This window comes from Lathamus discolor, unplaced genomic scaffold, assembly GCF_037157495.1.
Source record: "Lathamus discolor isolate bLatDis1 unplaced genomic scaffold, bLatDis1.hap1 Scaffold_297, whole genome shotgun sequence".
NCBI lineage: Eukaryota > Metazoa > Chordata > Aves > Psittaciformes > Psittacidae > Lathamus > Lathamus discolor.
The window spans coordinates 19665-30141 of NW_027069326.1; the positions used below are offsets into that span (position 1 = coordinate 19665).

Below are 10477 nucleotides of genomic sequence, written 5' to 3' on the forward strand. Positions count from 1 at the left end.
TTTCACAAAAACTACAAGGCACTCCATCAGGTGCTGCTTCACTCTGCTAAGCATAGCTCACCTAGTCCAAGTCAGCTCTGGGGCACAGACCTCGCTGCGCTCCTCGCTCCGCACCTCCAAATTCAAAACGCACAGCAAGCCATAAGACAGCCAGGAGAGTAAGCTGGAACTTCCTTCTGACACCACAATTTTACCCACCTGGTACCATCACTCCGCTCAACCCTCCTACATCAGCCTCTCACACGTGGCTATCCATCTCGCCGTCTGCAAGAACAACCTGGCATTATTCACCGCAATGCCAAGCAAACCTTAGTCTGCCTCTAAGTCTCAGGCCAGACTCACACCGACGCTCAGGTTGACATGCATACACAGACTGACATTCACACACTCTCAACACAGACCCTCACACCCTCTGGCTCACACACTAACTCCACATAATACTACCACTCCCACTCCCAAGCAGACTCTCTTGCCCTCACTCATTCATTACAAGCTTATTCCCAGAGCTCTTCTGTCCAGTCACACAGATCATCAAGAGTAGACAGCTACACTGTGATTATAAAAACCCACCACCTACGCTCCAGAGCTCGAGAACTCCAGGTCAGAGAAAACCAGAGACAAACAGAACTGCCAACTACTTTATTAACATAGGAAACTATAGAGATTGTCAAGGATACTTCTCATGGCTGCTTATCTTACCAACCCCAAGGACCCTGCCAAGACCACCAGCAAACCAGCTCCGAGAATCATCACGGCCGTGCGAGGCGGCAGGCTCAACCTTAGCGGGCGTCCCCGCGCAGGCAACGTTCACCTGGGTGGGATGAGCTGCTGCCTCCCTCACACGGCATGAGGCTCGGGCTTCCATACTCACAAACGGGCACGCTCATTGCGACGCAGGGGGCCAGCCCACGTCGCAAGAAGTGGCCAACAATATCTGGGAAGGTCTGCAAGGCTCAGGACTTTTCCAGGCAGTTCTAAAGCACAACTTCCTGGGTAGGAAACAAAGCTGGACTCGTCTTGAAACAGCCAAAGCACCACTCTCTGCGAGGAGCCAAAGGCGACAAACAGCACTTGCCCACCCTTGTGTGTTTCACCACGGACCATTACCTATTGTCCCGGACGCGACACCCCAGATTTAAGCCCCACAAATGGCACCTTTTCATCCTGGCATTTAAATCTGAGGCACCACCTGCGCTATAGCTGACCATTTACCTCCCAGCCACCTCCGACTGCGTCCTCAGACATTCTGGCTCAAATACTACATTGGAATGCTACATCTCAAACCCCTTCCTGCCATTCTGACGTTGTATCCCACGCCCTCGCCTCCTACAGGAGGCCCTCTACTTAGCGTGCGTAGTGCCGTGCGTCTCGAGGCGGCCTCACTGCTCAGAACTCCAACAGCAGCCGCCAGCCATGTTGCTGCCGTTACCAAGTTCCTCTTCATCATCTGCCAGAAACAAACAAAGAAAGGGGAACACGTTGTGCTGGCCATCATCTCCAGCATCCCAGCCATCCAGCCCGGCCTCTTCCTTACCAACCGTCTGCCTCCTCCCAAGCTCCTCAACACCGTGCTCACCTGTGCCAAAGCCATTCCAGACTCTGACGCCGGGCCTCTCCTCCCCTGCGTGCCCTAGGAGTGCAACAGAAGCCAGTGACCATGGTTCTTGCCAAAGTGACCCACTCCACAATCCTTCCGCTTACCTCCCTGACTCACCTCAAGCACTCATCCGACTCCCAACCTAGAGGGCAACACCTGCAATACCAAACACAAATACTGAACCCCTTTACCACGTTCTTCTCAACTCTAAGCTCACACACACACACACACACAAACCCCTTAACTCCTCACAGCCCTCCTCCGTTGGCACCCTCACCTCTCCCGAGTTACCTGTGGCACCTGAAACACAAAGGGAAACAGACAAACGCTGAGAGAGGGTTCCAAGATGCACCCTGCCCTCACCAAGTCCCATCTCCCTCTCTCGTCACTCTGCTGCTCGTCCGCTGGCCTTTGCACGTCTTCCGTTCTCTTCTTTGAGCCCGTGCACCCCCTGCAGAACACAACATTAAGAGCTGGTTTTAATTTCACAAAAACTACAAGGCACTCCATCAGGTGCTGCTTCACTCTGCTAAGCATAGCTCACCTAGTCCAAGTCAGCTCTGGGGCACAGACCTCGCTGCGCTCCTCGCTCCGCACCTCCAAATTCAAAACGCACAGCAAGCCATAAGACAGCCAGGAGAGTAAGCTGGAACTTCCTTCTGACACCACAATTTTACCCACCTGGTACCATCACTCCGCTCAACCCTCCTACATCAGCCTCTCACACGTGGCTATCCATCTCGCCGTCTGCAAGAACAACCTGGCATTATTCACCGCAATGCCAAGCAAACCTTAGTCTGCCTTTAAGTCTCAGGCCAGACTCACACCGACGCTCAGGTTGACATGCATACACAGACTGACATTCACACACTCTCAACACAGACCCTCACACCCTCTGGCTCACACACTAACTCCACATAATACTACCACTCCCACTCCCAAGCAGACTCTCTTGCCCTCACTCATTCATTACAAGCTTATTCCCAGAGCTCTTCTGTCCAGTCACACAGATCATCAAGAGTAGACAGCTACACTGTGATTATAAAAACCCACCACCTACGCTCCAGAGCTCGAGAACTCCAGGTCAGAGAAAACCAGAGACAAACAGAACTGCCAACTACTTTATTAACATAGGAAACTATAGAGATCGTCAAGGATACTTCTCATGGCTGCTTATCTTACCAACCCCAAGGACCCTGCCAAGACCACCAGCAAACCAGCTCCGAGAATCATCACGGCCGTGCGAGGCGGCAGGCTCAACCTTAGCGGGCGTCCCCGCGCAGGCAACGTTCACCTGGGTGGGATGAGCTGCTGCCTCCCTCACACGGCATGAGGCTCGGGCTTCCATACTCACAAACGGGCACGCTCATTGCGACGCAGGGGGCCAGCCCACGTCGCAAGAAGTGGCCAACAATATCTGGGAAGGTCTGCAAGGCTCAGGACTTTTCCAGGCAGTTCTAAAGCACAACTTCCTGGGTAGGAAACAAAGCTGGACTCGTCTTGAAACAGCCAAAGCACCACTCTCTGCGAGGAGCCAAAGGCGACAAACAGCACTTGCCCACCCTTGTGTGTTTCACCACGGACCATTACCTATTGTCCCGGACGCGACACCCCAGATTTAAGCCCCACAAATGGCACCTTTTCATCCTGGCATTTAAATCTGAGGCACCACCTGCGCTATAGCTGACCATTTACCTCCCAGCCACCTCCGACTGCGTCCTCAGACATTCTGGCTCAAATACTACATTGGAATGCTACATCTCAAACCCCTTCCTGCCATTCTGACGTTGTATCCCACGCCCTCGCCTCCTACAGGAGGCCCTCTACTTAGCGTGCGTAGTGCCGTGCGTCTCGAGGCGGCCTCACTGCTCAGAACTCCCACAGCAGCCGCCAGCCATGTTGCTGCCGTTACCAAGTTCCTCTTCATCATCTGCCAGAAACAAACAAAGAAAGGGGAACACGTTGTGCTGGCCATCATCTCCAGCATCCCAGCCATCCAGCCCGGCCTCTTCCTTACCAACCGTCTGCCTCCTCCCAAGCTCCTCAACACCGTGCTCACCTGTGCCAAAGCCATTCCAGACTCTGACGCCGGGCCTCTCCTCCCCTGCGTGCCCTAGGAGTGCAACAGAAGCCAGTGACCATGGTTCTTGCCAAAGTGACCCACTCCACAATCCTTCCGCTTACCTCCCTGACTCACCTCAAGCACTCATCCGACTCCCAACCTAGAGGGCAACACCTGCAATACCAAACACAAATACTGAACCCCTTTACCACGTTCTTCTCAACTCTAAGCTCACACACACACACACACACAAACCCCTTAACTCCTCACAGCCCTCCTCCGTTGGCACCCTCACCTCTCCCGAGTTACCTGTGGCACCTGAAACACAAAGGGAAACAGACAAACGCTGAGAGAGGGTTCCAAGATGCACCCTGCCCTCACCAAGTCCCATCACCCTCTCTCGTCACTCTGCTGCTCGTCCGCTGGCCTTTGCACGTCTTCCGTTCTCTTCTTTGAGCCCGTGCACCCCCTGCAGAACACAACATTAAGAGCTGGTTTTAATTTCACAAAAACTACAAGGCACTCCATCAGGTGCTGCTTCACTCTGCTAAGCATAGCCCACCTAGTCCAAGTCAGCTCTGGGGCACAGACCTCGCTGCGCTCCTCGCTCCGCACCTCCAAATTCAAAACGCACAGCAAGCCATAAGACAGCCAGGAGAGTAAGCTGGAACTTCCTTCTGACACCACAATTTTACCCACCTGGTACCATCACTCCGCTCAACCCTCCCAACATAAAAGACGAGACCTGCAATACCAAACACAAATACTGAATCTTTTTGCCATGTTTTTCTAAACATGAGGGCATCACACTCAAAATGAAGCCCTTTACCTTTTTATAGCTGGAACTGGAAGCTGGATGAAAGCCTTAGAAGGCTCCTGCTGATGTGACTGAAAAGAAAGCTGTTCTCTGCTTTATGTTTGTAAGTAATGAACACGAATGCCTGACCAGCTTTTAACCAGCCAACACAAGCACTCAGTATATAAAGGACTAAGTTCCAAGAACAAGCTTAACACTTTCAGTTCTAGCAGTGAGTTGGAAGCACCAAAACAGCTCACAAGCTAATGCACTCATTAAAACAGTCAAGCTGTACTACCCTGCCCACTATAAGATGGTGCTAAAAAAAGTCCCACTTAATTTTTCTCATCCCCATGGTGTATTTCAAATCTCTTTCTGCTATCCTGATGCTGTTTCCCCCGTCTGTTCTGTGGAAAACTAATCTTTCGGCTTAGTTTTTATAGTGTCTTAAGTCTCAAACTAAAATTGTTGCTCAGATCTCCCACGCTAGACACATGGGTGTTTACTGCACCCACCCTATTTTTTTTTATCATTTGCAGTAACAGGAGTAAAAGGAAAAAATAAAAGAACTGCCACACAACATTCTGTAGATTAAGACAAGGAAATTCCCTGAAATATTTATTATATACAGACTGTAATGAACAAGCACTCTGTAATTTAGAGTTTTAAAATGAGAAATATACAAGCTGAAAAGCATTCTTTTATCTTTCCCTGCCAAAAGTCATCAGTTATTTAACAGTCACTACATCCCAAAAGAACATTAATATTATGTTTTGGTATTCTTTAGACCCAAGTGTCCAACTTAGTTTTTGAAAGAGCACAAACCCAAAGGCACTCTTGAAGTAACTCTTAAACATATAAATGGAATGTTTGTTCAGTAACCACTGCTACAACTATTTTATGAGAAATAAAATAAAAGACAAGTAATAAGAACATAAACTGTAAACAAATTTTTCTTTAAGTTCTGTGGCTGAGAGCAATTAAAAAAAACACTTACCTGAACACCACCACTAACAACAGCACCTCAAGTAAAACCACAGCACAAAGAAATTCATTTATACAAGAAGATGCAAAACCAAAGATAGCTTAAAAAATTAGCTCAGAAAAAATCATTTCAAAGAACTCAAAAAACAAAAGCAATACACACATCATTAAAACCACAAAACACCCCAAAGACCTTACCTTGAATAGCAACAAACCCTAAAGAAGACCCTTACTCTGAAGCTGTGCCTTATATACCCCAGGCCCCACCCACAACCCCCCCCCAGTGCCCTGGCTCAGGGTGGGGCAAACCAGCTGCTGGGATAAAAACAGCCTGACAAGGTGCACCTGGTTTTTGTTGTTTTGGGTTTGGTTTCTTGGCTGCTCTCTGATTTTAACTTCTTGGGTTTCTTTTTGGGGCTTAGATTTCTATTCAAAATTCTCAGATTCCATAGCTTCACTTTTATGAAGATAGGCTCAAAGCTATACTTGGTTTCAGACTGGGTGGGGGTTTTCTGTCTCATTCTAGGGCTTAGTCTCAAAGAGGTTTTCTTCCACACAGACTGGCTCAGGCTCATATACTTAAACAGCACAGACACTCTAGTTCAGATTTAGGCTCAATTTGGCATTGACTGGCTCACCCAACCACACGAGTCTCACATCGAGACTAACACAGGCTTCCTGGTTCAGACTCGCTCTCACATTCTAACTAAACAAAGACATTCAGGTGATTTAGCCAAGGTGAGCAAAGCTTAGACCACCCAAGCAGCTATTTATTTTAGGGTCTTGTCATTTTCATAAAGCTGTAATTACTTTTTGTTGGTGGTGTATTCCAGGGGGTGTACACGTTAGAATAAAGGGATGGAAAAGCTCTGAGGGCTAGTGGATGAGTAGTAAAGTGACAGGAGAGAGAGATGGGACTTCCTGAGGGAAAGGTGCAGCTTCTGTATCTCTGTCAGTGTGTGCATGTTCCCTTTTCTTTTCTAGGTGCTGCAGATAACTCGAGGGAGGTGAAGCTGCAGACTCAGGAGGGCTGTGAGAAGATCGGGGGTTGTGTGTGTTGGGTGTGCTTAATTGTTGAGAAGAGCATGGCAAAGGGGTTCAGTATTTGTGCTCGGTGTTGCAGGGCTGCCCTCTACCTTTGGAGTCAGATGAGTGCTTGAAGTGAGTCAGACAGGTAAGGAGAAGAATAGTGGGGTCGGTCACTTTTTGCAAGCAGGGTGATCATTTGTCTCTATTGTACTCCTAGGACCTGGAGAGGAGGAGAGGCTCAATGTCGGACTCCACTGTGGGTTTGGAACAGGCAAGCACAATGTTGATGAGCTTTGAAGGAGGAAGAGGGCTGTTACAGAGCAGGCCAGCACTGGTGGGTGGGGTGGTGGTGATGATGGTGGCCAGCACAGTGTGTTCCTGTTTGCTCGTTTGTTTGCTGCAGGTGATAACGAGAAACTTGGCAGCTGTGGCAAGTTCACAGGACTCTGATGTGAGTGTTCTGAGCATCAAGGCCAGCTTGAAACCCATGGCACTATGGAAGCTAAGTAGAGGGACTGCTGCTTGGGGCTGGAGGGTGGGGGACAAGGTCCGGGTGGCAGGAAGGGGTTTGAAATGTAGCATGGGGCTGAGGGAAAGGCAGGGGGTTACTCTGTAGCGTGAGCTTACATGGGTAGGGCAGCTACAGCTTGACTGTGTTAGGGAGGGAGGGTGTCACCCCCAGCCCTTCCCTCAGTGACCTGGGTCAGGGGTGGGGCAAACCCCCAGCTGGGATAAGAGCACCCTGACGATCCACAGCTGGGTCTTGTTTCGTCTGGTTCTGGTTCATTGCCTGCTCCCCGGCTTTAATTTTCTGGCTTTCATTGGCTTAGACTCATATTCAAGACTGGCAGACAGTGCAGGCTCCTTCTCACACAGACTGGCTCAGACTCATACTCACGTTTAAGCTGCACAGACGTTGTCTGGCGCTGACTTCTCACACTCACTTAGGCTTAGTCTGACACTGACTGGCTCATGCATCCACACAAATCTCACGTTGATTCTAACACAGAATTCCTGGTTCTGACTACCTGGCTAAGACTCCCTGGCTCAAACTCATCCTCACACTCGAGCTGGAAAATAACATTCAGATTACTCAGTCAAGGTGAGCCATGCTTGGAACACCCCGGTAGCAACTTATTTCAGGGTCGGCCAAAGCTTCTGTTTTTCTCTCCATGAGTGCCTGTTTCCATTTCTTTTTTAGGTGCCACACTTAAATCAAGAGAGGTGAAGCTGCCAGCTGAAGAGGGCTGTGAGAAGGTTGTCTGTGTGAGTGGTGAGTAAGAGCTGAGAATAACATGGCAAAAGGTTCAGTAGTAGTGTTGGTTATTGCAGGTCTTGAGTTCTACTTTTGGAGTCAGATGAGTATTTGAGGTGAGTCGGAGAGGTAACAATAATGGTTGTGGGGGTTGGTTACATTTTACAAGCACCATGGTCATTTCTTTCTATTGTACTCCTAGGTCCTAGAGTGCAGGAGAAGCCCAGCATTGTATTCTGCAATAGATTGGGAGTAGGTGAGCATAATGTAAAGGCGAAGTAGAGTTACAGAAAAGGCTGGCATAGATGGCTGGGATGCTGGAGAGGATGGCCAGCACAACGTGTTGCCCTTTTTTTGTTTCTGTCAGAAACAATCTCAGAAGAGCAACTTGGCAAGGGCAGCAACATGGCTGTCATCTGCTGTGGGAGTTCCGAGCAGTGAGGCCGCCTCGAGACGCACGGCACTACGCACGCTAAGTAGAGGGCCTCCTGTAGGAGGTGAGGGCGTGGGGGACAATGTCAGAATGGCAGGAAGGGGCTTGAGATGTAGCATTCCAATGTAGTATTTGAGCCAGAATGTCTGAGGACACAGTAGAGGGTGCCTGGAGGTAAATGGTCAGCTCTAGTGAAGGTAGTGCCTCAGAGTTAAAAGACAGGATGCAAAAGTGCCATTTGTGGGGCTTAAGTGTGGGGTGTTGTGCCGGGGACAATAGGTAATGGTCCGTGGTGAAACACACAAGGGTGCAAAAGTACTGTTTGTTGTCTTTGGCTTCCCCACAGAGAGTGATGCTTTGGCTGTTTGATTACAAGTCCAGCTTTGGTGCCTACTCAGAAAGTTGTGCTTTAGAACTGCCTGGAAAAGTCCTGACCCTTGCAGACCTTCCCAGATATTGTTGGCCACTTCTTGCGACGTGGGCTGGCCCCCTGTGTCGCAATGAGCGTGGCTGCTTGTGAGTATGGAAGCCCGAGCCTCATGCTAGGTGAGGGAGGCAGAAGCTCATCCCACCCAGGTGACCGTTGCCTGCGCGGGGACGCCCGCTAAGGTTGAGCCTGCCGCCTCGCACGGCTGTGATGATTCTCGGAGCTGGTTTGCATATGGTCTTCACAGGGTCCTTGGGGTTCGTAAGTCTGTTCTCATGGGTTCAGCAGTAGCAGTCTTTTTTTCTCTTTCTTCGTAGCTGGTGCAGCAGTGTGTTTTGACTTCCAGCCTGGGAACAGAGCTGATAACACAAATGTTTTAGTCTGACCAAGGACTTTCTGATCCTCATGCTCTGCCAGGGAGGAGGGAAAGCCGGGAGGAAGCAGAGAACAGGACACCTGACCCAAGCTAGCCAAAGAGGTATTCCGTACCACAGCACATCATGCCCAGGATCTAACTGTGAGTTACCTGGAAGGGCTAGAGACTGCAGGGTTGGATGAGGTATGGGTTGGAGCTCGGTTTGGCTGGGGGGCAGGCGAGTTATCAGTCGACTGGTGGTGAGGTGTTGTATTCTCTTCCCTTGTTATTTCCCTTATTATTATCATTATTGGTGGTAGTGACTTGTGTTCTACCTTAGTTAATAACTCTTCTTAACTCAACTTGTGGGATTTGCATTCTTTTCGATTCTCCTCTCTGTCCCCCCAGGAGTAGGGGGAGGGCAAGAAGGGGGGGAGTGAGAGAGCAATTGTGTGATTTATGGCTGACCTTGTATAAACCACGACGGTTGTTTTACTATTAATCTGGTCAGATCTGTCGTTATCTCAACCCTTCGAGCTCCACGTTGGGTGCCAAAAAGAACCCATGACAGTAAGATAAGCAACCATGAGAAGTATCCTTCACTATCTCTATAGTATCCCATGTTAATAAACTAGTTGAGAGTTCTCTGTTTGTCTCTGGTTTTCTTTTAGCTGGAGCTCTTGCACTCTGGAATGTAGGTGGTGGGTTTCTATAATCAGTGTAGCTGTCTACTCCTCATGATCTGTGTGAATGGACAGAAGAGCTCTGGGAATAAGCTTGTAATTAATGAGTCAGGGCCAGAGAGTCTGCTTGTGAGTGGGTGTGATAGTATATCAAGAGTCAGTGTCTGAGCCAGAGTGTCTGAGTGTCTCCAGGCTGCTTTCGTATCTCTGTTATCTTGGCATCCCGTTTCATTGGTTAGGACATTGTCTGTGCATTTTCATGCTCGTGGGTCTTGAATTTTGGGTCGTGCTCATGGGTCTTCATGCTTTTTGCATGTCCATCATGTCAGGTTTTGTGGTTGTTTTTGGAAACACATGGTCATGTCGGACTTTGTTCTCAGGCTCCTGAGGAGCCCTGTTGCGTTGCTCTTGCGGCTGTGCAGGTGATCTGGGTGGATGTAGTGTTCCATCTGGGAGGTAGTCTACCTCTTCAGATTTTTCTCTCTTTTCGGTGTCACAGAGTCTGTAGTGTTCTTTGTGTGTGTGTGTGTGTTTGCCTTGCAGTTGCTCTGCTCATGGTCAGTAGTTGGGCCAGGTGGAGCATCTGTAGTGCAAGTCTGTGTGTACTACGATTAGAGGCAAAGCTTGTGCATTTTCTTGGGATGGAGGTTACAGGTTCTGGGCTCATCAACAGTCTTTAGAGATAAAAGGTTGTGTGGGTATTAACTGAGTTGTTTTTTAGCATCTCGGTGGTAATTTTGCAGTTGTTTTTTCAGATATGTTATGAATCAGTTGTCAACGTGATGAAAGTAGTCTTGCATCAAGGAGCTGTGGCAGAGATGCACAGCAATCGGTAGAGACTCGTACAGACCCCATA

The 10477-nt window shown here is 49.2% G+C and overlaps 3 long non-coding RNA genes across 6 annotated transcripts; 1 reads left to right on the plus strand and 2 right to left on the minus strand.

Moving 5' to 3' along the window:
- Window positions 1–682: 682 nt before the first annotated feature.
- LOC136006565 (uncharacterized) lies at window positions 683–1749 on the minus strand. Its single transcript, XR_010609190.1, has 3 exons — window positions 1715–1749; window positions 1577–1630; window positions 683–1447 (listed from the first exon to the last, which is right to left on the minus strand). It is a non-coding gene; the product is annotated as an uncharacterized LOC136006565 (long non-coding RNA).
- A 229-nt stretch (window positions 1750–1978) lies between these two features.
- LOC136006566 (uncharacterized) lies at window positions 1979–4406 on the minus strand. 4 transcript variants are annotated; one of them, XR_010609194.1, is made up of 7 exons: window positions 4359–4406; window positions 4222–4274; window positions 4041–4128; window positions 3795–3833; window positions 3657–3710; window positions 2142–3527; window positions 1979–2048 (listed from the first exon to the last, which is right to left on the minus strand). It is a non-coding gene; the product is annotated as an uncharacterized LOC136006566 (long non-coding RNA). The 4 variants fall into 4 exon arrangements; XR_010609193.1 differs by having other exon boundaries at window positions 2142–2194; window positions 2279–3527; window positions 4222–4400; XR_010609191.1 differs by having other exon boundaries at window positions 4222–4400.
- Window positions 4407–8922: 4516 nt separating this feature from the next.
- Window positions 8923–9583, plus strand: LOC136006567 (uncharacterized). Its single transcript, XR_010609195.1, has 2 exons — window positions 8923–9100; window positions 9450–9583. It is a non-coding gene; the product is annotated as an uncharacterized LOC136006567 (long non-coding RNA).
- The last annotated feature ends 894 nt before the right edge of the window (window positions 9584–10477 follow it).